Consider the following 23,303-nt stretch of genomic DNA (forward strand, 5'->3'; position numbering starts at 1 on the left):
AGTAAAATGGCAGGTTTTTTTAAATAATTGTATTAACAGCCATGTGCTTATGTTACACGAATGAAAGAGTAGGGTGGGTGGGCTCTTCCAAAGAAAGTACTTGTATCTAAGGATTTATTGAAATTACACGAAAAGTCTTTCTTTGGAAGAACCCACCCACCCTACTTTTTGATTCGTATATACTACAGTCATAGGGTAGAGTGTTCCTCCACGTCCTGTGGCTGATCTCTCCTACGTGTTTATGTTGCCATTAGCCCATGGCCATTAAAGATTAACACATGATCACCGACTACCACCGATTTCATAGGAAGTCAAGGCTCAAGCGCTAATCAGTTAGGGCTCCTTTTATGAAGCTGTGGCAAAAGGGGGCCTGCGCCGGCGTTGGTACGTGTTTTTGACGCGTGCCGAGGCCCCCTTTTCTCACAGTGGATATAAGGCAGGTCTTTGTTTTTCTCAGGAAATGGCCCGTGTGGCTCCTGTGCTAACTTTGCAGTAACCGGGCAACACGCAGCACTGCCCGATTACCGCTAACTACACACTGGCGCTACAAAAATAAAAATATTTTTGTAGTGCCAGATATGACACTCAATGGGGGTGGGAACTACCGCCGAGATGCTGCTGTAGCCTGGTGGTGCTTCCTTTTTAGAGAGCGGTAAGCCTGCATTGGGTTTACTGTCGCTAGCCTAGTGGTTAGTGCAGTGAACTTTGATCCTGGGGAACTGAGTTCAATTCCCACTGCAGCTCCTTGTGACTCTGGGCAAGTCACTTAACCCACATTGCCCCTGGTACAAAATAAGTACCTGAATATATGTAAACTGCTTTGAATATACTTGCAAAAACCTCGGAAAGGATCCCTTAGAGGGGCATAATCGAACGCGAACGCCCATCTCCATAGGCGACTATCTCCGAGGACGGGTCAGCGAAGGGGCGGAACAGACCGTATTTTCAAAAAAGATGGGCGTCCATCTTTTGTTTCGATAATATGGTTGGTGCCGGGCAAATGCATCGGATTTGTGCGGATTTGAGCTGGGCGGTATCGGTTTTCAGCGATAATGGAAACTGAAGCCGCCCAGCTCAAAAATGAACAACTCCAAGGCATTTGGTCATGGGAGGGGCCAGAATTCATAGTGCACTGGTCCCCCTCAGATGCCAGGACACCAACCGGGCACCCTAGGGGGCACTTGTAAAAAGTAAAAAAAAAAAAAAAATTAAAATACCTCCCAAGTCCATAGCTCCCTTACCTTGGGTGCTGAGCCCCCCAAATCCCCCCCCCCCAAAACCCACTCCCCACAACTCTACACCATTACCATAGCACTTATGGATGAAGGGGGCACCTAGAAGTGGGTACAGTGGGTTTTGGGGGCGGTTTGGAGGGCTCCCATTTACCAGCACAAGTGTAACAGTTAGGGGGGGATGGGCCTGGGTCCGCCTGCCTGAAGTCAACTGTACCCACTAACAACTGCTCCAGGGACCTGCATACTGCTGTGATGGAGCTGGGTATGACATTTGAGGTTGGCATACAGGCTGGAAAAAAAAGTTTTTAAAGTTCTTTTTTTTTTTTTTGGTGAGAGGGGGTTAGTGACCACTGGGGGAGTCAGGGGAGGTCATCCCCGATTCCCTCCGGTGGTCATCTGGGCAGTTGGGGCACTTTTGGGGGACTTGCTCATGAAAAAAAAGGGTCCCAAAAAAGCTGCCCAAATTCTCGCTTCCGCCGCCCTTCTTTTTTCCATTATCAGCCGAGCGTGCCCATCTCTCCTCGGCCGATAAACACGCCCCAGTCCCGCCTTCACCACGCCTCCAACACCCCCCGTCAACTTTGTTCATTCCCGCGACAGACTGCAGTTGGAGGCGCCCAAAATCAGCTTTCAATTATACTGATTTGGGCGCCCATGAGAGAAAGGCGCCCATCTCCCGATTTGAGTTGAAATATGGGCGTCTTTCTCTTTCAAAAATAAGCTGGTTAGTGTACTGTAATTTAGATGTGCTAACTGATTAGCACTTTCTGCTCCCCAGACAAGTCCCCTCCATTGTAAAAATAAAAATAATTTTATAGCGCATAGCGGGGTCCTTTTACTAAGCCATGGCAAAAAGTGGCCTGCAGAAATGTGGGTGGGTGTTTTGGGCACGCACCGGGCCAGTTTTTACAGTGTCTGGGGAAAAGGGCTTTTTTACAATAGGCCAGGAAAAGGGCTTGCAGTAAAATTGAAACCAGTGCGTACCTATTTACCACCTGAGCCCTTAACATCACCCACTGATCTATTGGTAAGGGCTCATGCGCTACACATGCAGTGACCGGTCAGTGTGCGCCAAGTGCCGATTAACGCTGGAAACGCCGTTTGCGGTAGGAAATTAAAAAAATTATTTGTCCTGGCTGTAGGGCACATGCCAGATCTGAAATTACCACCAAGAGGTTGCACTGGCCTGGCGGTAGTCTCATTTTGGCGCATACTGCGTGCGCATAGAGCCTAGCACGCCTTTATAAAATGGCCCCTTTATGCGCGTGCTAACCCAGAACTTACCACAGGACACCTGAGTGCGCCTCACAGTAAGCCAATTTCAACTGTGGCAAGTATGTTCCAGTAAAAAGACCCCTATCTGTTTTGGGACAAAGCTCATGAGCATTTTCTTTATTTGTTTGCTTTGAAATTTGCCATAGGCACTTATTTGAAACTGCTTTTTCTGCAGCTGCTCTTTGAACAGAAAATAATATGTGTGCACATGAGTATCCAATCCACGTGTGTTACTTTCTTCTCCCAATGAAGACAGACTCCTCTGGGAACAGCTAAGATACTACTACTACTTAACATTTCTAAAGCGCTACTAGGGTTACGCAGCGCTGTACAATTTAACATAGAAGGACAGTCCCTGCTCAAAGAGCTTACATCATAAGATAAGCCATACCGAGACAGACCAAGGTCCAGTACAGCATCCCCCCCCCCCCCCACCTCCTTATTATATTGACTTGGGGAAAATCCACTTCTTATTTCTAGGATACAATACACAACTAGTAGAATTTATGATAGGATCCTGCAATAGCGTGCACATCGAATTGTATGTGTGTGACACTGAGGGGCATAATCGAATGGCGCAGGCCAAATCGATGGCCGGCCATCTTCGGGGCCGGCGCCGTAAGCGGGTGGTGCCAAGCGTATTTTCGAAATACGCTTGGCACCAACCAAATCGCTCGCCGGGTTTACAACAGGATCGCCGGGTTCATATGAGATGGCCAGCTTCGGTTTTCAGCCATAATGGAAACCGGGCCCGACCGTCTCAAATCTGGTGAAATGCAAGGCATTTGGGCGTGGGAGAAGCCAGCATTTGTAGTGCACTGGCCTCCCTGACATGCCAGGACACCAACCGAGCACCCTAGGGGGCACTTACACAAATTAAAAAAACAAAACAAAAATAGCTTCCAGGTGCATAGCACCCTTACCTTGTGTGCTTAGCCCCCCAATTCCCCCCCAAACCCACTCGCTACAACTCTACACCATTAACCTAGCCCTAAGGGGTGAAGGGGGGCACCTACATGTGGGTACAGTGGGTTTTGGGGGGTTTGGAGGGCTCTACATTAACCACCACAAGTGTAACAGGTAGGGAGGATGGGCCTGGGTCCACCTGCCTGAAGTGCACTGCACCCACTAAAAACTGCTCCAGGGACCTGCATACTGTTGTCAAGGAGCTGGGTATGACATTTCAGGCTGGCATACAGGCTGGCAAAAAAAGTTTTAGTTTTTTTTTTTTTGGGTGGGAGGGGGTTGGTGACCACTGGGGGAGTAAGGGGAGGTGATCGGTGATCCCCTCTTCCCTCCGGTGGTCATCTGGGCAGTTGGGGCACTTTTGGGGGACTTGCTCATGAAAAAAAAGGGTCCCAAAAAAGCTGCCCAAATTCTCGCTTCCGCCGCCCTTCTTTTTTCCATTATCAGCCGAGCGTGCCCATCTCTCCTCGGCCGATAAACACGCCCCAGTCCCGCCTTCACCACGCCTCCAACACCCCCCGTCAACTTTGTTCATTCCCGCGACAGACTGCAGTTGGAGGCGCCCAAAATCAGCTTTCAATTATACTGATTTGGGCGCCCATGAGAGAAAGGCGCCCATCTCCCGATTTGAGTTGAAATATGGGCGTCTTTCTCTTTCAAAAATAAGCTGGTTAGTGTACTGTAATTTAGATGTGCTAACTGATTAGCACTTTCTGCTCCCCAGACAAGTCCCCTCCATTGTAAAAATAAAAATAATTTTATAGCGCATAGCGGGGTCCTTTTACTAAGCCATGGCAAAAAGTGGCCTGCAGAAATGTGGGTGGGTGTTTGGGCACGCACCGGGCCAGTTTTTACAGTGTCTGGGGAAAAGGGCTTTTTTACAATAGGCCAGGAAAAGGGCTTGCAGTAAAATTGAAACCAGTGCGTACCTATTTACCACCTGAGCCCTTAACATCACCCACTGATCTATTGGTAAGGGCTCATGCGCTACACATGCAGTGACCGGTCAGTGTGCGCCAAGTGCCGATTAACGCTGGAAACGCCGTTTGCGGTAGGAAATTAAAAAAATTATTTGTCCTGGCTGTAGGGCACATGCCAGATCTGAAATTACCACCAAGAGGTTGCACTGGCCTGGCGGTAGTCTCATTTTGGCGCATACTGCGTGCGCATAGAGCCTAGCACGCCTTTATAAAATGGTCCCTTTATGCGCGTGCTAACCCAGAACTTACCACAGGACACCTGAGTGCGCCTCACAGTAAGCCAATTTCAACTGTGGCAAGTATGTTCCAGTAAAAAGACCCCTATCTGTTTTGGGACAAAGCTCATGAGCATTTTCTTTATTTGTTTGCTTTGAAATTTGCCATAGGCACTTATTTGAAACTGCTTTTTCTGCAGCTGCTCTTTGAACAGAAAATAATATGTGTGCACATGAGTATCCAATCCACGTGTGTTACTTTCTTCTCCCAATGAAGACAGACTCCTCTGGGAACAGCTAAGATACTACTACTACTTAACATTTCTAAAGCGCTACTAGGGTTACGCAGCGCTGTACAATTTAACATAGAAGGACAGTCCCTGCTCAAAGAGCTTACATCATAAGATAAGCCATACCGAGACAGACCAAGGTCCAGTACAGCATCCCCCCCCCCCCCACCTCCTTATTATATTGACTTGGGGAAAATCCACTTCTTATTTCTAGGATACAATACACAACTAGTAGAATTTATGATAGGATCCTGCAATAGCGTGCACATCGAATTGTATGTGTGTGACACTGAGGGGCATAATCGAATGGCGCAGGCCAAATCGATGGCCGGCCATCTTCGGGGCCGGCGCCATAAGCGGGTGGTGCCAAGCGTATTTTCGAAATACGCTTGGCACCAACCAAATCGCTCGCCGGGTTTACAACAGGATCGCCGGGTTCATATGAGATGGCCAGCTTCGGTTTTCAGCCATAATGGAAACCGGGCCCGACCGTCTCAAATCTGGTGAAATGCAAGGCATTTGGGCGTGGGAGAAGCCAGCATTTGTAGTGCACTGGCCTCCCTGACATGCCAGGACACCAACCGAGCACCCTAGGGGGCACTTACACAAATTAAAAAAACAAAACAAAAATAGCTTCCAGGTGCATAGCACCCTTACCTTGTGTGCTTAGCCCCCCAATTCCCCCCCAAACCCACTCGCTACAACTTTACACCATTAACCTAGCCCTAAGGGGTGAAGGGGGGCACCTACATGTGGGTACAGTGGGTTTTGGGGGGTTTGGAGGGCTCTACATTAACCACCACAAGTGTAACAGGTAGGGAGGATGGGCCTGGGTCCACCTGCCTGAAGTGCACTGCACCCACTAAAAACTGCTCCAGGGACCTGCATACTGTTGTCAAGGAGCTGGGTATGACATTTCAGGCTGGCATACAGGCTGGCAAAAAAAGTTTTAGTTTTTTTTTTTTTTGGGTGGGAGGGGGTTGGTGACCACTGGGGGAGTAAGGGGAGGTGATCGGTGATCCCCTCTTCCCTCCGGTGGTCATCTGGTCAGTTGGGGCACTTTTTCCAGACTTGGTCCTAAAAATAAATGGACCAAGTCCGGCCGGTGAAATGCTCGTTCAAGCCGGCCTCTTTTTTTCCATTATTAGCCGAAGCCGACCATCTCGTACCCACGCCCCCACCCCGCCCCTTGTCCCACCTTCGCTACCCTACCAACATGGCCCCTTGAAGGTTGGCCGGCGCCGCAACGAAACAGCAGTAGAAGCCGGCCAAAATCGGCTTTCGATAATACCGATTTGGCCGGGATCAGGAGATCGCCGGCAATCTCCCGATTTGTGTCGGAAGATCGCCGGCGATCCCTTTCGAAAATAAGCCTGACTATGATGTAAAGGGAAAGTCTCATATGGTCACCAGGGTGATATTTAACACCAGTACTGGTGAGCCCCTAATTTGTGACTGTTGTAATCATCGACTGATCCCCTCCTACCTCTGTGTTCAGTTTTTATTTATTTTTTGTTAACTTTTTCTTGTCTTTAATTGTCTCTTTGTGCTATTATCAATTTTGTGCAATTCGAGATCTCTGTCTACTTCCTTGCAGAATCATATATCTGACGGTACTGGAAACCCATCTCTGCTGTACTCATTGTAACCAAACAATCGTAATAAACACTTATCTGTGCGTTCAGGTGCTACTGTTGCCAGTATTTCTAGGATAAGCAGCATAAAATGTTTTGAACTTTTTCGGGATCTTGCCAGGTACTTGTGACCTGGATTGGCCACTGTTGGAAACAGGATGCTGGGCTTGATGGACCTTTGGTCTGTCCCAGTATGGCAATACTTATGTACTTGGGATTCTGAATGGAATCTTGCTACTCTTTGGGGTTCTACATGGAATGTTGCTATTCTTTGTTTTTCTGCCAGCTACTTCTGACCTGGATTGGCCACTGTTGGAAACAGGATGCTGGGCTTGATGGACCTTTGGTCTGTCCCAGTGTGGCAATACTTATGTACTTTATGACAGTGGGCAGTCTGGGTAACATAACAACTACCCAGCAGATCCCATCAAGTAGATCCAATGAGTACAGCATCCCCTGAACAGTATCATCCATATGTAAAAAAATTTTTTTTAAATCATTTAGCACTATTGACACAGTGCATAGAAACTCAATAGAAAATGACTCGGGGACAAAGTTTGTCCCCATCCCTGCCTCATCCCCGTTTGCCCTGTCCCAATTCTCGTCCCATCCCCATGGGCTCCGTCCTCATCTGCACAAGCCTCGAACACTTATGATTTTATATGTAAATCTTTTTATTAAAAGAATTAAAAGGAACAATATTCTGGAAAACTGTTGTTTATAAATCACAAAAAATAAGAATAACAACCCCCCCCCCCCCCCGCCACCCTCTACCCTTCCAATCCAAATAATAGCTGAATTCTACTACCCCAAGGAATCCTAATCCAGGGGTACAAAATACATCCCACTCTGTATGCCCTAGAGGGGAAGAAGCACTGTTATGATTTTTTAATCAGTGGATGAATAATAAGTCATCTACAATCTCAGGATTCAGTCTAGCTCTCCTGTCTTCCACAGTCCTTCCCGCAATAGAAGATGTCTTCTTAGAAGATGTGCTGGTAGCAGGAATGCACAGGATCCCCTGTGCAGGTTTTGCCAGTTTTGGCCAGCACTTTTGCTTGTTTCTCCAAAAAATCAAAATATCGTCATCTGCATTAGAGAATGATACGAGGATAGGGTCAAAGTTTGTCCCTATCCCATGGGCTCTGTCCCTGCCCCATCCACATGAGTTCTGTCCTTGTCCCTGTGTCATTCTCTAAAGCTCAACACCTCTTTAGGAGAAGAGACTGAAGTGACTTTCCATCTTCTGAAACAATAAAAAAATTTTTGTCAGCTGTGTCTCTTGAAATAATACAAACTTTTCAGTCTGCAGATAAACTCTGTTTACCCCTCCCCCCCCCCCCCCCCCCCCGGCCTGCCAAATTGCAAAAAATGACTTTAGTGGTGAGTAAGAGAGCAGGAAAGAAAAAGACAGGAAGACATGCTATTTCTCAGTCTCTGGTATGTTTTGTAAAATTATAAACTCAATTCAATGAGTGTATTAACTGAGCTCTAAAACACGTGTTGGACAGGGAGACTCCAGTACTTCTCCCTCTCTCTGTCTATGAAACAGCAGCTAACAGGTGGTCCAGGACTCACCAAGCAAATTGGAGTTGACTTTGATATTTGTAACGCACCCTTCACTAACTCCATCCCCTCTGCTCCTCCTCCCCAGGGCCGCCGAGAGACTGGGCCGGGCCCTTGCACTATATGTAGATCCTTCAAGAGGTAGTGTGTCATGATTTAGGCTCTACACCTTTTCTGATGTTTTGGTGCCACCTCAGTAAAGCCAAAACACAATCTCTCCACTGCAAAACACTATACACAAACTTATGCTGTTATGGTTTGGTAGGGTTATGAGTGGGTTTTTGCACAACAGCACTAATTCCAAGGACAGGACGAACTACAACCTTATGCGTAGAAAGGCAGCACTATAATTACACCGGGCTCTAAAACACCAGTACACAACCTAATGAAAAACAAAACAAAAAGGGCTGCAAATACTACACACTAGCAGAATACTGTACCTTGATCACACATGAAAAACACATGGCAACAGATATGACACAAGGAACTAGAAATAAAAAAATATGAAGGCAAAATACTGAACTAGAAAGTTACCTCAAGAAGTCAGACTCAGCATGCAGCAATACTAGAAAAATTGAAACTTGCATGAAAAATATCACAGATACACATTTCCAAAAGCTGACATATTCCAATTAATAAATTCTGAATAAAATACTTTTTTCTACCTTTGATGTCTGATCATAGTTTTTCTATTTGCTTTGGTCCCATCTTCTGTTTTATGCAGTGTCTTCTTTCCATTTGATATTTTTTCTCTCACCATCCTCCTGTGTCCTTATGCGTCCTGTCTACCATCTGTAACCCTGTCCCTATCCTTCCTCAAGTTTCGGCATCTGTCCTGAAAGTGTTCCGATCCAGCCCTTAAATTGAGCATTTCTCCTCACTCTCCTCCCCTCCATCCATGTACATGTATTTCCTGTCTTCCCTCCCCTCCATCCATATCCAGCATTTCTCTTCTCTTCCTTTTCCCTCCATCTGTGTGCATCTCCTTCCTTTGTCTTTCCTTCCCTTCATCCTTGTCCATAATTTCTTCTCTTCCCTGTCCTCTCCTCCATCCAACCATATCCAGTAAATTTCCTCTCTCCCCTGCCCCCTCCAATCATCCATCCATGTTCAGCAGTTCTCCTCTCCCCTCTGCCCTGCCCAGCAATCTCTTCTCTCTCCCCCCTGCCCTCTTGTCCAGATCTCTTCTCTCTCCCCCTGCCCTCTTGTCCAGCGATCTCTTCTCTCTCCCCAATGCTCTCTTGTCCAGCAATCTCTTCTCTCTCCCCCCTGCCCTCTTGTCCAGCGATCTCTTCTCTCTCCCCCTGCCCTCTTGTCCAGCGATCTCTTCTCTCTCCCCCTGCCCTCTTGTCCAGCAATCTCTTCTCTCTCTCCCCCCTGCCCAGCAATCTCTTCTCTCTCCCCCCTGCCCTGCCCTCTTGTCCAGCAATCTCTTCTTTCTCCCCCCCCCTCTCTGAGATCCAAGGCCTGCCCCCCTCCGAGATCCAAGGCCTACCCCCTCCCTCCAAGATCCAAGGCCCTTCTACTACTGCTTATCATTTCTATAGCGCTACTAAACTCCCTCCCTCCCAGATCCAAGGCCCCCCTCTTCTTCGTCCATCCGACTGAATTCCAAGGTCCCCCTCCGTCCCTCCCTCCGAATTGCAAAAGCGATCTTGTTCTTACTTCGTTGGGGGTTGGCGAGAGCAGCATGCAGAAGAGAACGCAGGGAAAAGCGTGCAGGCTCCCGCTTCAGCCTTCCCTCGTTGTCTGTGGTCCCGCCCTCAAAGGCGGGACCAGAGCTGAGAGACAGACAACGAGGGAAGGCTGAAGCGGGAGCCTGCACGCTTTTCACTGCGTCTGCGTGCTGCTCTCGCCGTAACCCCCGCCGAAGAAGTAAGAAGAAGATCGCTTTTGCAATTCGGAGGGAGGGAGGGAGGGACCTAGGAGTCGCACGGAGGGGCGAGCACCCACGGACTCGGCGCCGGGCCCCCCTGGAGGCCCCCCTGTCCCCCCCTCTCGGCGGCCCTGCTCCTCCCCAGCTACAAGTTGCCTAGATTTTAATGGATAACATGGCAGTCACCTGGGACTCTTCCTCTCCTTCTGGATGCCAGAGCCTATGTTGAAGTAATTAGTAGAATTGCCTGCTCCTGTTACAGATGGGGAAAGGGAAGTGCCATTCATTTCCTCCTTTCCGCTTCCCACATGATTTTGCAGCTTGACAGACACATGGAGGTGTCAGACTTGCCAGACCCTGGAGAATTCAGTGTCTGCCTAGCTTGGAACAGAAGGAAAAGAGAGAGAGAAATACAGCATTAAAATGATGGCAAGCAAAATCATTTTTGTTACTTCTCTTGTGGGTTTTGTCATTAAAGTTAGTTACACATATACAGAGGAAAATATATGACTATGGGGTCGGAGCAGGAAGCTTGAGTATGCTGATAGTGCATGGCTTCCTAACCAGGGCTTTAACTAGCTATGTGTGGCTAGTGCGGTCACACAGGGCGCAAGGGATAAGAACATAAGTGTTGCCATACTGGGACAGACCGAAGGTCCATCAAGCCCAGCATTCTGTTTCCAACAGTAGCCAATCCAGGTTACAAGTACCTGGCAAGATCCCAAAACAGTACAATATATTTTATGCTGCTTATCCTAGAAATAAGCAGTGGATTTCCCCCAAGTCCATCTTAATAATAGCTTATGAACTTTTCTTTTAGGAAGTTATCCAAACCTTTTTAAACCCCGCTTAGCTAACTGCTTTTACCACATTCTCTGGCAATGAATTCCAGAGTTAAATTACACGTTGAGAGAAGAAATACTTTCTCTGATTTGTTTTACATTTACTACTTTGTAGCTTCATTGCATGCCACCTAATCCTAGTATTTTTGGAAAGAGTAAATAAGCAATTTATGTCTACCTGTTCCACTCCACTCATTATTTCATATACCTTCTCTGTACCTTTTCTAATTCCACTATATCTTTTTTGAGATGCGGTAACTAGAATTCCACACAGTATTCGAGATGCGTTCACACCATGGAGCGAAACAAAGGAATTATAACATTCTCATTTTTGTTGTCCATTCCTTTCCTAATAATACCTAACATTCTATTTGCTTTCTTAGACGCCACCGCACACTGAGAAGAGGGTTTCAACGTATCATCAACGATGACATCTAGATCTCTTTCCAGGTCAGTGACTCTTAATGTGGAACCTTGCATGACATAGCTATAATTCGGGTTCCTCTTTCCCACATGCATCACTTTGCACTTGCTCACATTAAATGTCATCTGCCATTTGGATGCCCAGTCTCCCAGTCTTGTAAGGTCCTCTTGTGATTTTTCACAATCCTCTTGTGATTTAACAACTTTGAATATCTTTATGTTGTCAGCAAATTTACTAGTTACTCCCATCTCTAGATCATTTATAAATATGTTAAAAAGCAGCAGTCCCAGCACAGACCCCTGTGGAACCCCACTTTCTACACTTCTCCGTTGAGAATACTGACCATTTAACCCTGCTCTGTTTTCTATCTTTTAACCAGCTTTTAATCCACAATAGAACACTGCCTCCTATCCCATGACTCTCCAATTTCCTCTGGAGTCTTTCATGAAGTACTTTGTCAAATGCCTTTTGAAAATCTAGATACACAATATCAACTGGCTGACCTTTATCCATAAGTTTGTTCACTCCTTCAAACAAATGTGGTAGATTGGTGAGACCATATTTACCTTTACTAAATCCATGTTGGCTTTGCCTCATTAATCCATGCTTTTGAATATGCTCTGTAATTTTGTTCTTTATAATAGTCTCTACCACTTTGCCCAGCACCAATGTCAAGCTCACTGGTCTATAATTTCCCGGATCATCTCTTGAACCTTTTTTTAAAAAAAAAAAGGCATTACATTGGCCACCCTCCAATCTTCGGTACCATGCTTGACTTTAAAGATAAATTACATACTATCAACAATAGTTCTGCAAGTTCATTTTTCAATTCTATCAGTACTCTGGGATGAATACCATCCAGCCCAGGAGATTTGCTACTTTTCAATTTGTCAAATTGCGCCATTACATCTTCCAGATTTACAGAGATTTCATTCAGTTTCTCTGACTCGTCAGCTTTGAATACCATTTCTGGCACCTGTATCTCTTCCAAATATGTCTCGGTGAAGACCGAAGCAAAAAATTCATTTAACTCTCTTCTATGGCTTTACCTTCCCTGAGTGCTCTTTTTACGCCTTGGTCATATAACTGTCCAACTTTTGCCAGCTTCTTGCTTCTAATATACCTAAAAAAAGTTTTTACTATGTGTTTTTGCCTCCAACAATCTATTTTTCAGTCTCTCTTTGCCTTCCTTATCACTGCTTTGCATTTGACTTGCCATTCCTTATACTGTTTCTTATTATTTTCAGTTGGATCCTTCTTCTATTTTCTGAAGGATTTTCTTTTAGCTCTAATAGCTTCCTTCACCTTGAACTTATGCTCTGTCAAGGATGTTCTTGATCCAACCTCCTTGCGCCCTGTCCTTTGGCTTCCCTTGCTGGCGCTTCGCTAATGGGCGGATTGGAAGCATTTGGGGGCAAGTCAGTCAGGACATTTTCGCAACTTAGTATGCTCCTGTTCCTGACACAAGTCTAATGCAAAATTTTAGCTCTCAAATGCTATATGCAAATTAATGCTGTGTTAAAAAATGTGCACTGTCAAAAAAAATAACCCTGTGCTTACTAACATGGTAATATGCAGCCATGTGTTACATCAAAGAGTAAAATATCTCCCAGACTCCTCACTTACATGCTGACTGGAAGGGAGACATTAGAAAAAAAAAAAAACAGCCTGCGGATCTCTGCATCCCCTCTATCCAACATCCCAAATTATCCCTGGTTGTCTAGTGGGGCCTTCCCCTGACACCTAAAACAGGTGGCATATTCTATAACAGTGCGCGTCATTTTTAGGAATGCCCACGACCTTTCCATGGCCCCCCCCCCCCCCCCCCATTGCTACACCCACTTTTATGATCCCCACAGTAGAATTTACGTGTACCACTTTACAGAACATGCCTAGAAAGTTGTGTATAAATTCTAATTAATGCCAATTATTGGCACTGATTAGCTTGTTAAACTACGCATGCTGACTTGTTCACACAACTTTAGTCGCGGTTTATAGAATCCAGGGAATCTGTGTTAGAACGCTAGCCTAAGTCAGCAATTAAGCACCTAAATTTCACCACCACTTATGCTTGCTCTGGTGTACATGAGCACGTCTAAATGCAACAGTTAAGCAGCAACCCCTGGATTCTATGTATCGCACCTAACGTTCCACACCAAAATCCCAGCGTATTCTGTAACAACGCATGTAACTTAATTGGCTTAACAAGCCAATCAGCATTGTTAACAGCACTTAACAAGCAATAATGACCACTAATTGGTGATAATTAGAATTTACATGCATAATTAGAATACGCTTAGTTGATATGCTAGCGCCTAAAGCTACGTGCATCCATTTACACCAAGGAAAATGTGGCATAAATACCAGTGCGTAGATTTAGGCGCAGAGGCCATATTCTGTAACAATGTGCGTAAATTTTGTAATGCCCATGAAACACCCATTTCCCTGCCCATAATCACGCTCCTTTTTGCCTGTGCACATTAAAATTTAGGCGCAGTGTATTTCAGAATACGCTTAGGGAGTTGTGTGCGTAAATTCTCATTATTGCTTGTTAAATAAAACTGAGCAAGCATCACAGCAAGCTCTGCATTCAGGGGAGTAGCCAGACCTTGGCAGGAAGGGGGTCCAGAGCCTGAGGTGGGGGGCACAGTTTAGCCCACCACCGACCCCCCCCCCCTCTACTTTCGACCCCCCCGCCACTGCCGACCCTCCCCGCCACTTTTGACCCCCTCCCGCCACCGACCCTCCCCCGTTGGCGCCGCCGCCAGGTACCTTTGCTGGTGGGGGTCTCCAACCCCCGCCAGCAAAGGTACCTGGTGGCGGCGCCAACGAGGGAGGGTCGGCGGCGGGGGGGTCGAAAGTAGAGGGGGCCAGGGCTAAACCTGTGGGGGCCCATGCCCCCGTGGCCCCACCTAGCTATGCCCCTGTCTGCATTAGTGGTGAACTATCTTAGGTTTAATCTTTGCTAGATATGCTTGTTAATTTAAAAACAGGCAGAGAGCAGAGCAGGAAAGCTCTTTAAGGTATTTGCCCCTTGAATTTCTCTGCAGGGGAATTGTTTCAGATGTACAAAGCAGGTTAAACTGTTTTCAGATGTAGGGAATGGATGGATGGGGTGGGGGGGAGGGGGGAGATGAGGAAGAAAAGAAAGGAGAAAAACAAAGAAGGGCAGGCCCAGATCTCAGTTATTTAGGCCTATTATAAAGTTGGCTGCAGTATTTTCAGATGTGTTTAGATTACTTGAAGGCTCAAATGTTTGGCGGGGGGGGGAGAAAGAGAATCCCTTGAGCTCACTGCTATACTCTCACAGACGCTGAGGTTTTCATGCTTTCAATCAATCTGTTTTTGAAAGCAGATCAATGTGTACCTGAGCACAGGCTTGCTGTATAGTTCTACGAAAGATAACTACACCTCTGCTCTTTAAATGAGTTCATTCTGTGGCTGCAGGGCTCATACACTGTGATCCAGACATTGGCCTGTGGTTCAGGAGATGTCCTGGTACATGAATTTAATGACTTGACACAGCTGCTTGCTGCCTTTGTGAGCTTGGATGAGTCATGTTATCTCCCTGTGCCCTGGGATCTCATTGAAAACCATGTTTGCATCTTAATGAGTCTTTCCAGATCAAACTATTATTTATTTATTTATTTATTGGGATTTCTTAACCACCTTTATGAAAAGATTCACTCAAGGCAGTGTACAGCAGGTACAGTTTAACATAAAGATTACAGTGGCCAAATATAAACATGAATACAATAAATGAGGTAAACTTGGAAACAGCAAACTGAAACCTAATAATAGGACTACCATGAAACAGTATCAAAAATATACACATTTAACAGCACTGAAATTCATCTGAAGCCCATGATACCAGTGCTACTGGTGAAGTTTAGTCATGCAAGGATGTAGGAAGGGGGAGGGGACATTTTAGACACATTCTGCATCGCCTCCTAAAATGGGGAAGATATGTACCCCCCCCCCCCCCCCCCAATTCTGTAAAATTTGCCAAAAATTGCATGTACAAATTTGGAGGACTGGCCTAGTGGTTAGGGTGGTGGACTTTGGTCCTGGGGAACTGAGGAATCCCTCCTTTCTGTACCCTTCTCCACCATCGCCAACTCCAGGCTCCGCCCTTTCTGCCTCGCCTCACCCCATGCTTGCAACAAACTCCCTGAGCTCATACGCCAGGCCCCCTCCCTACCCATCTTCAAATCATTGCTCAAAGCCCACCTCTTCAATGTCGCCTTTGGCACCTAACCACTACACCTCTACTCAGGAAATCTAGACTACCCCAACTTGACATTTCGTCCTTTAGATCGTAAGCTCTTTTGAGCAGGGACCGTCCTTCTTTGTTAATTTGTACAGCGCTGTGTAACCCTAGTAGCGCTCTAGAAATGTTAAGTAGTAGTAGTTCGATTCCCACTTCAGGCACAGGCAGCTCCTTGTGACTCTGGGAAGTCACTTAACCCTCCATTGCCCCAGGTACAAATAAGTACCTGTATACAATATGTAAGCCTGCCATGAGTGGGAAAGTGCGGGGTACAAATGAAACAAACAAAAAAAATTAAATAAGTTAATTATCGCCAATAATTGACTTTTTAACAAGCAATTATTGGAAGTAATTAAATTTTATTGAACTTTTACATGCAATTTGAAAAATGGGGATGGAACTAGGGCATTCCTAAAATTAACGTACATTGTTATAGAATAACGGAGATATATGCCTAATGTAGGCACATACATTTGAACCACATTTCAGTTGGTGCAAATGACCATGCATAAAGTTAGACACGATTTCTGAGCAAAAGCGTTAATCTATATACTGCGCCTAGAATAGTGCTTTTTTTCAGCGCTGATTTTTTTAGTGTCATATATAGAATCTAGCCTGTAATGTGTGCAGAGACCATAGGACTGGGCAGAAGGGTGTCGAACAATTTCTGGCAAGTGCTGAAAGCATCACCTTTTGCAAAATCTCAGAGAAAGACAAAGTAAATCATTAGAAAAATGTTTAATCCTGGCCTCACTAATAAATTGGGCAGAGCTGTGCCTGAAGTTTTGCATCCTTTGGGGTATGAGGACATTCGTGGGAAGCTCATTAGAAGACCACAGCAATTTTTACACTGCCTGCTGATGTTAGTGAGCAGGTGATATGGAACCCAGAACAGGGCCAACTCTACTCGGGAATACGGCCAAGTAAAATATAATTCTCCTTCCTGCTGCCCTCTGGCTTGCGATGCAGAGCTGAAATTCCAAGACTCGGGCAAGAGAATGTTTTTGTAATTGAAGACAGAATAGCTCTCGCTCTGAACTCTGCCATTCTCAAACTGGTGCAGCCAGGGCCCACCAAAGCCAACTTTATGAGCTATTTTGCAGTTGTTTAGCAGGGAAGGCTTGGGATCAAAAGGACAGGCATGTATGTACTCATTAATGAACAGAAAGAAGGAGGTGGGGAAAGGGAGAAAAACGCCAGGCTAACTCTGGCATGGAGAACTAGGCAGTGATTTCTAGGACTACATTGATCAAAATGGGAAAGCTCCTACAGGAGGGAACTGTCTTAAAGTACAATGACAAACACCACACAGCGAAGGTGACACAAAAATGGAAACTAGACAATAAGCAGTGGAGTAAAAACTTTATTTAAACACATCCAAGACTCAGCACGAGTTATGTTTCGGCCAATGTGACCTGCATCAGGAGTCTGCTATAGGATGTTTCAAAACTTCTGCCTTCCAAATGTAGCCAATAAAGTTAGTGAAATATATTCAGTGTAGTCAAACAAATGGAAAATGGCGTGAAATGTAGCCAAACAGCTTAAGGGTTCTATAGTGCAGTATGTAACAAAGAAGTCACTGGCAAAGAAATGATTTGGGCATGGCATATAGAGCTCCTCATAGTACTTCTGGAAGTCCTTCATTATTTCCTGCACTTTCCCTTCTTTATCTTTTATTTGAATGATAACAATTTTGATTTGCGGGGCTTTAATAAATTTCTCAGTAATTTGTATAACTGATATTTGTAAAATTGGATCCAAGTCTTTGCCCTTTGTGTTACTAGGTTCATTTACTCTTTTCCGTAAATCAACAGGGTATTTTTGTTTTGGTTCATTTTCCATCATTCTTGCTATACGCACCTTTTGTTGTTTTTGCAACCCTGTTTTAGTCTTATTAATTCTCCATCCCTTCATTTTCTACTACTTAGTGTGCAAGGCATTATTTCCTCGTTTAAACCACTTTTCCTGCCTCACAATTCATTATAGCGCTTACTGCCTCCTTATGATGTGCATCAAATTTCGGCCACACCTGCCTGAGAAATGCCCTGAAGTTTTTATCTTGATATAGGGTAGGATTTATTCACCACCATCTTGATATAGGGTAGGATTTATTCACCACCATCTATTGCCTTCCACTTCTGCCCACTTAATCTTAACCTCCACAATCAAGCAATCTAACTCCACTGTTCAACTCATAGAAGCATGGGTTAGCTTTGAGAATAACCCTACTGTAATTAAGATATAGTCTAAGCACACGTACAGCTTATGTTTTTCAGATTAATGTGTTAATTTCATCCCTGAAGGCTTAAGTATTCTCCAGGTATCTATAAGCCCCATTTTAGACCTTACAAAATGGACTCCCTAGCTCTTGGTGTCCCTGTGTGGCCCTCTGGGTGGTTGGCTCTCCACACAGGTCTGCTTATAATATTAAAGTCCTCTGCCCCTGTTGGCTAATATTTGTTATGCTTGGCAATCCTTGCTACCAGTGTGGAGAAAAATTTATGTTGGTACACATTTGGAGAATAAATATTGCACAGCAATCTTCTGTCCCTGTAGTTCTCCATCATTATTAGAAATCAACCTTCTGGATCCTGTATTGGTTTATACGTTTGAAATGTGGCACTTTTGTGAATCAAAATTGCTACCTCCTCTGCCTATGTTTAAAATATGAGGACCCCATTTCCCCAGTTCAATCTTTTCTTAACGTTCTATGCACCCCGTGTTAGGTGTGTCTCATGAAAGCTTTATGCATACAGAGCAGAACAAACAGCAGACCACAAATACAGAGGATCGAAAAACAAGGATTTATTTCAATCATATGTGCCTGACATGACCATGTTTCACCAGAAGGCTGCATCAGAGGCAAAACTGTAGGGCAAAACAGTAACATTTAAATCATATTACAAATCAGTAAAAACATAAATGCATAAATAAAAATGATAATAAAAATAATATAAAAACCATGCTTAACTATACAGAACATTGCAGAGACTAAAAAAACATACACTCCTTCCCTCTGCAGGTGCTGAATCTTTGAGGTTTTTTTTTTTGTTTTTTTACTGGAAGGTGTATATGCCCACATTCTATATAAGTAATCACATTTCAGCCATTGTCACATATTATGGTTCCAACTCTTCACTTCTCCAGAGGTCTATCACAGAAGTAGCCAATACTGGTCCTTATGAACCAAAAATAAGGTGGGGGGGGGGGGGGTTAGGGTTTCCACAATGAACATGGATGAAATACATTTGAAAATGCTGAAGAACCAATATATGTAAATGTACTTCATGAATATTCATTATTCATATCCTGAAAAGCTGTTTTCGATTTATTCACATTTGGGAAGCATGGCCTAAGACAACACATGCTTTCCTGATGCAGTCATTACATTATACGGGGCTTCTTGTCCACAAAGCTTTTAGTTCATTGCGGATAACAATAAGAATCCAAAGAGTCATACAGTGGTGGAAATAAGTATTTGATCCCTTGCTGATTTTGTAAGTTTGCCCACTGACAAAGACATGAGCAGCCCATAATTGAAGGGTAGGTTATTGGTAACAGTGAGAGATAGCACATCACAAATTAAATCCGGAAAATCACATTGTGGAAAGTATATGAATTTATTTGCATTCTGCAGAGGGAAATAAGTATTTGATCCCCCACCAACCAGTAAGAGATCTGGCCCCTACAGACCAGGTAGATGCTCCAAATCAACTCGTTACCTGCATGACAGACAGCTGTCGGCAATGGTCACCTGTATGAAAGACACCTGTCCACAGACTCAGTGAATCAGTCAGACTCTAACCTCTACAAAATGGCCAAGAGCAAGGAGCTGTCTAAGGATGTCAGGGACAAGATCATACACCTGCACAAGGCTGGAATGGGCTACAAAACCATCAGTAAGACGCTGGGCGAGAAGGAGACAACTGTTGGTGCCATAGTAAGAAAATGGAAGAAGTACAAAATGACTGTCAATCGACAAAGATCTGGGGCTCCATGCAAAATCTCACCTTGTGGGGTATCCTTGATCATGAGGAAGGTTAGAAATCAGCCTACAACTACAAGGGGGGAACTTGTCAATGATCTCAAGGCAGCTGGGACCACTGTCACCACGAAAACCATTGGTAACACATTACGACATAACGGATTGCAATCCTGCAGTGCCCGCAAGGTCCCCCTGCTCCGGAAGGCACATGTGACGGCCCGTCTGAAGTTTGCCAGTGAACACCTGGATGATGCCGAGAGTGATTGGGAGAAGGTGCTGTGGTCAGATGAGACAAAAATTGAGCTCTTTGGCATGAACTCAACTCGCCGTGTTTGGAGGAAGAGAAATGCTGCCTATGACCCAAAGAACACCGTCCCCACTGTCAAGCATGGAGGTGGAAATGTTATGTTTTGGGGGTGTTTCTCTGCTAAGGGCACAGGACTACTTCACCGCATCAATGGGAGAATGGATGGGGCCATGTACCGTACAATTCTGAGTGACAACCTCCTTCCCTCCGCCAGGGCCTTAAAAATGGGTCGTGGCTGGGTCTTCCAGCACGACAATGACCCAAAACATACAGCCAAGGCAACAAAGGAGTGGCTCAGGAAGAAGCACATTAGGGTCATGGAGTGGCCTAGCCAGTCACCAGACCTTAATCCCATTGAAAACTTATGGAGGGAGCTGAAGCTGCGAGTTGCCAAGCGACAGCCCAGAACTCTTAATGATTTAGAGATGATCTGCAAAGAGGAGTGGACCAAAATTCCTCCTGACATGTGTGCAAACCTCATCATCAACTACAGAAGACGTCTGACCGCTGTGCTTGCCAACAAGGGTTTTGCCACCAAGTATTAGGTCTTGTTTGCCAGAGGGATTAAATACTTATTTCCCTCTGCAGAATGCAAATAAATTCATATACTTTCCACAATGTGATTTTCCGGATTTAATTTGTGATGTGCTATCTCTCACTGTTACCAATAACCTACCCTTCAATTATGGGCTGCTCATGTCTTTGTCAGTGGGCAAACTTACAAAATCAGCAAGGGATCAAATACTTATTTCCACCACTGTAACTATAGAAAATACATTAAAACCTTCTAGCTACTGAATCTTGATGTGCATGTCACTTTCCCAAATAAGAAGGCATCAAATATTTGTGCCATTGCAGAAAGGACTGGTGCAACTGTATGAGGTGCTCTAGGTGAACTTCCAGCCTTGCACCTCCCCCTCCCTGAATTAACTTTCAGCTCTTTAGTACCCCAACATCACCCCTTTTAGAACATTCCTGTGAAAAATGCTTAATTGGACACTATACTTTGGAATATTAAACTTTAATATTCCAAAGTAAGCATAGCCGATTAAACATTTGTATAGGATTGCTCTGAAAGGGGTGATGTGTATGATTGAGATAGATGAGGGCAATTCCCAAAATCCATTTATGAAGATACATGGACAGTCTGAAAAACTGTCCACCCTCCCTGTGGGTATAAATGCTGATAGATTCTGACAGCCACACAAAGTAAAAGATCCATTGTTTTGTACTGACTGCAGCTGCTCTGCCTCCCAGAAGATGCTGCCCTAGGCAACTGCCTAGACTATTAATAGTTAAGCAGGCACTGGTTGCAGAAATGTGCAACCTCAACCTCTTTACCCTACATCAGTCTCATGACAGAAAAACAGACATGTTTTCTCCTTCCCCTCTCCATCCTGTGTTTATCTGCAGTATTAGAGCCCTCTAGTGGGCCAATGTGAAGGCTATTAAAATGCTTTCCTCGTCCTCTTTCCCCTGCAATCTTTCTTTCTTTTAACCATCGTTATGAAAAGATTCACCCCACACAAGTGTACAGCAGGTAGGTGCATAATACAAAACAAAAATGTGTCTCTTAATTTATTATTACTTCTTGTAACCCAAATTAGCTACTGTCAACTTTGACCTAAACCAGCATGGCATTTCTTATCATGATGTAGCTTTTGAAAGTAAAGAATAGCCACGATCACACATTTTAAAAAGAAAATATAATTCATTCAAATGACAGCAAACTGTTACTCGGTATTTTACCAGTTTCTAAAGCAAAACATATTTGATTTTTAAACATGCGCCCCATAATTTTCCAGCTGTCAGAAAATGAGACAGATCGATATGACCATTTTCACTGTCGTTTTTTAAAATCTTGCTTCTTGGTGTGTGGTGTTCTATCTTTCAAAATCCTATATCATAGCTAAGGTGATTGTGCTACCCTTGCATCCTTTGCTTGTTGTGTAAATAGATTGTTTCCTTTTAATTGTTTAGGTTTGCGTCCGGTGTCCTCGCCCCGCCCTCCCACCCCATCCCTGTTGTTGTGGATTTGAGTTTTCATTTTTATCCTGGTTATATTGTTTCTTTTATGGATTTATATTAAGGTGGATGTTTGCTAAAATTTCATTTCATAGTGCCTAATACCAATAAAAAACAAACCAAGAGAACATATCTCTCAATGAAGGTTCTATGAACTCTCTCACCTGCCCATCTGTCCCTCGCCATTTACAGAAGACATGCATTGGTATGGAATTGCCAGCACAGACCAAACCTTTCCTATGCATACATATTTTATCGAGTTTGATCAAACCAGACAGGTTTTACGGGTAATCATTATACAGTAGACCTTGTTCTCTCTTGCACAGCATGGTGCATTTTGCTGTATAAGTAATGCATGCTATGCATATAAAATTGTACGGACAAAACTTCTTTTTAAAAAATCTCTCCTTCTTTAGACACGAAAACAAAATGTGCATGAAAGCTTTTAAAAAGCAAATATTTACTATAGGTAGCCCTTCCAATACTTATGTCGACCACCCCCACAGAAAACCCTATCTTAGAAAATACAGCATGGCATACAGCATGGTAGATGGAGCACTGTGGCTTTAAGAATCTAGACAAACACCTTACATGAACTCTGCCGCAGACAGATGAAAAAAAAAAAGTCCCTCGCTGGGCCCTGGCTGCCTCGTTAATATTCATGAGGTGATTTTTTTCCCCCCCCCCCGTGTCATGTTTGCTGGAGAAAGCCCGGATCAGACCTTGTTGCTAGGACAGGAATGGGAAAAACTGTTTCCGATTGGCTGATAGAGATTATGGGCTGAGCCAATCGTGAAGACCACGCTCTCCGCCTGGGACGCTTGAGGACTCGGATGAGAAATGAGAAATGCACGGGTTACCATTCGTCCGGATTTCCCCGGACATGTCCTCTTTTTGAGGGCATGTCCGGGGCGTCCGGCGGGTTTTGCCTGCACGCACGTTTGTCCGGATTTATGGACAAATGTGCAGGCGAGCAGCGCTGTGCGTCTCCCCTCCCCTTCCCTCTATCACTGTGTGAGAATACAAACCGGAAGAAGCAGACAGCAAACACTTCCCAACTTGCTTTTCAGGTTGCTAGCGACTCTGAGTCACCAACACAGCTTTGCTTCTCCAACCTCCTCCACTCCCCCCCTGCTCTGACGTTCGTTCACGTTCCTCTAACTTTTAACTTCCTGTTTCTAGCTGGGGGGGACGATCGGACGGTGCTGGAGTAGGAAATTAGTAGGGCTGCTGCTGGCTGGCGATCTCAGACATGAGCTTGCTTGCTTAAAGGTAGGATTGGGTGGTAGCAGGGCAGTTCTGGGAATGATGGAGGAGACATGCTGCACTGGGGAATTCCGGGGAGAGAGAGAGACAGAGATGACAGTTCAGTGGGGAGGTGAGGGGACGGTATTTGTATTTCTGACATGCCTC

General features: G+C 44.9%; 1 protein-coding gene across 3 annotated transcripts in view; it reads left to right on the forward strand.

Annotated features, from left to right (window-relative positions):
- The window catches only part of RXYLT1 (ribitol xylosyltransferase 1), a 91,036-nt gene that overhangs the window by 58,478 nt on the left and 9,255 nt on the right, over positions 1-23,303 (forward strand). Inside the window, exon 1 of one of the 3 annotated variants that reach the window (XM_030221345.1) lies at positions 11,299-11,329. The exons of 1 other annotated variant lie outside the window; for it this stretch is intronic. The gene's annotated coding sequence lies outside the window, so the exon portion shown is untranslated. Of the gene's footprint in view, positions 1-11,298; positions 11,330-23,079; positions 23,163-23,303 lie in introns of those variants that run through there. One more of the 3 variants, XM_030221342.1, reaches the window with a different exon arrangement.

Source organism: Microcaecilia unicolor, chromosome 12 (assembly GCF_901765095.1).
Source record: "Microcaecilia unicolor chromosome 12, aMicUni1.1, whole genome shotgun sequence".
Classification (NCBI taxonomy): domain Eukaryota; kingdom Metazoa; phylum Chordata; class Amphibia; order Gymnophiona; family Siphonopidae; genus Microcaecilia; species Microcaecilia unicolor.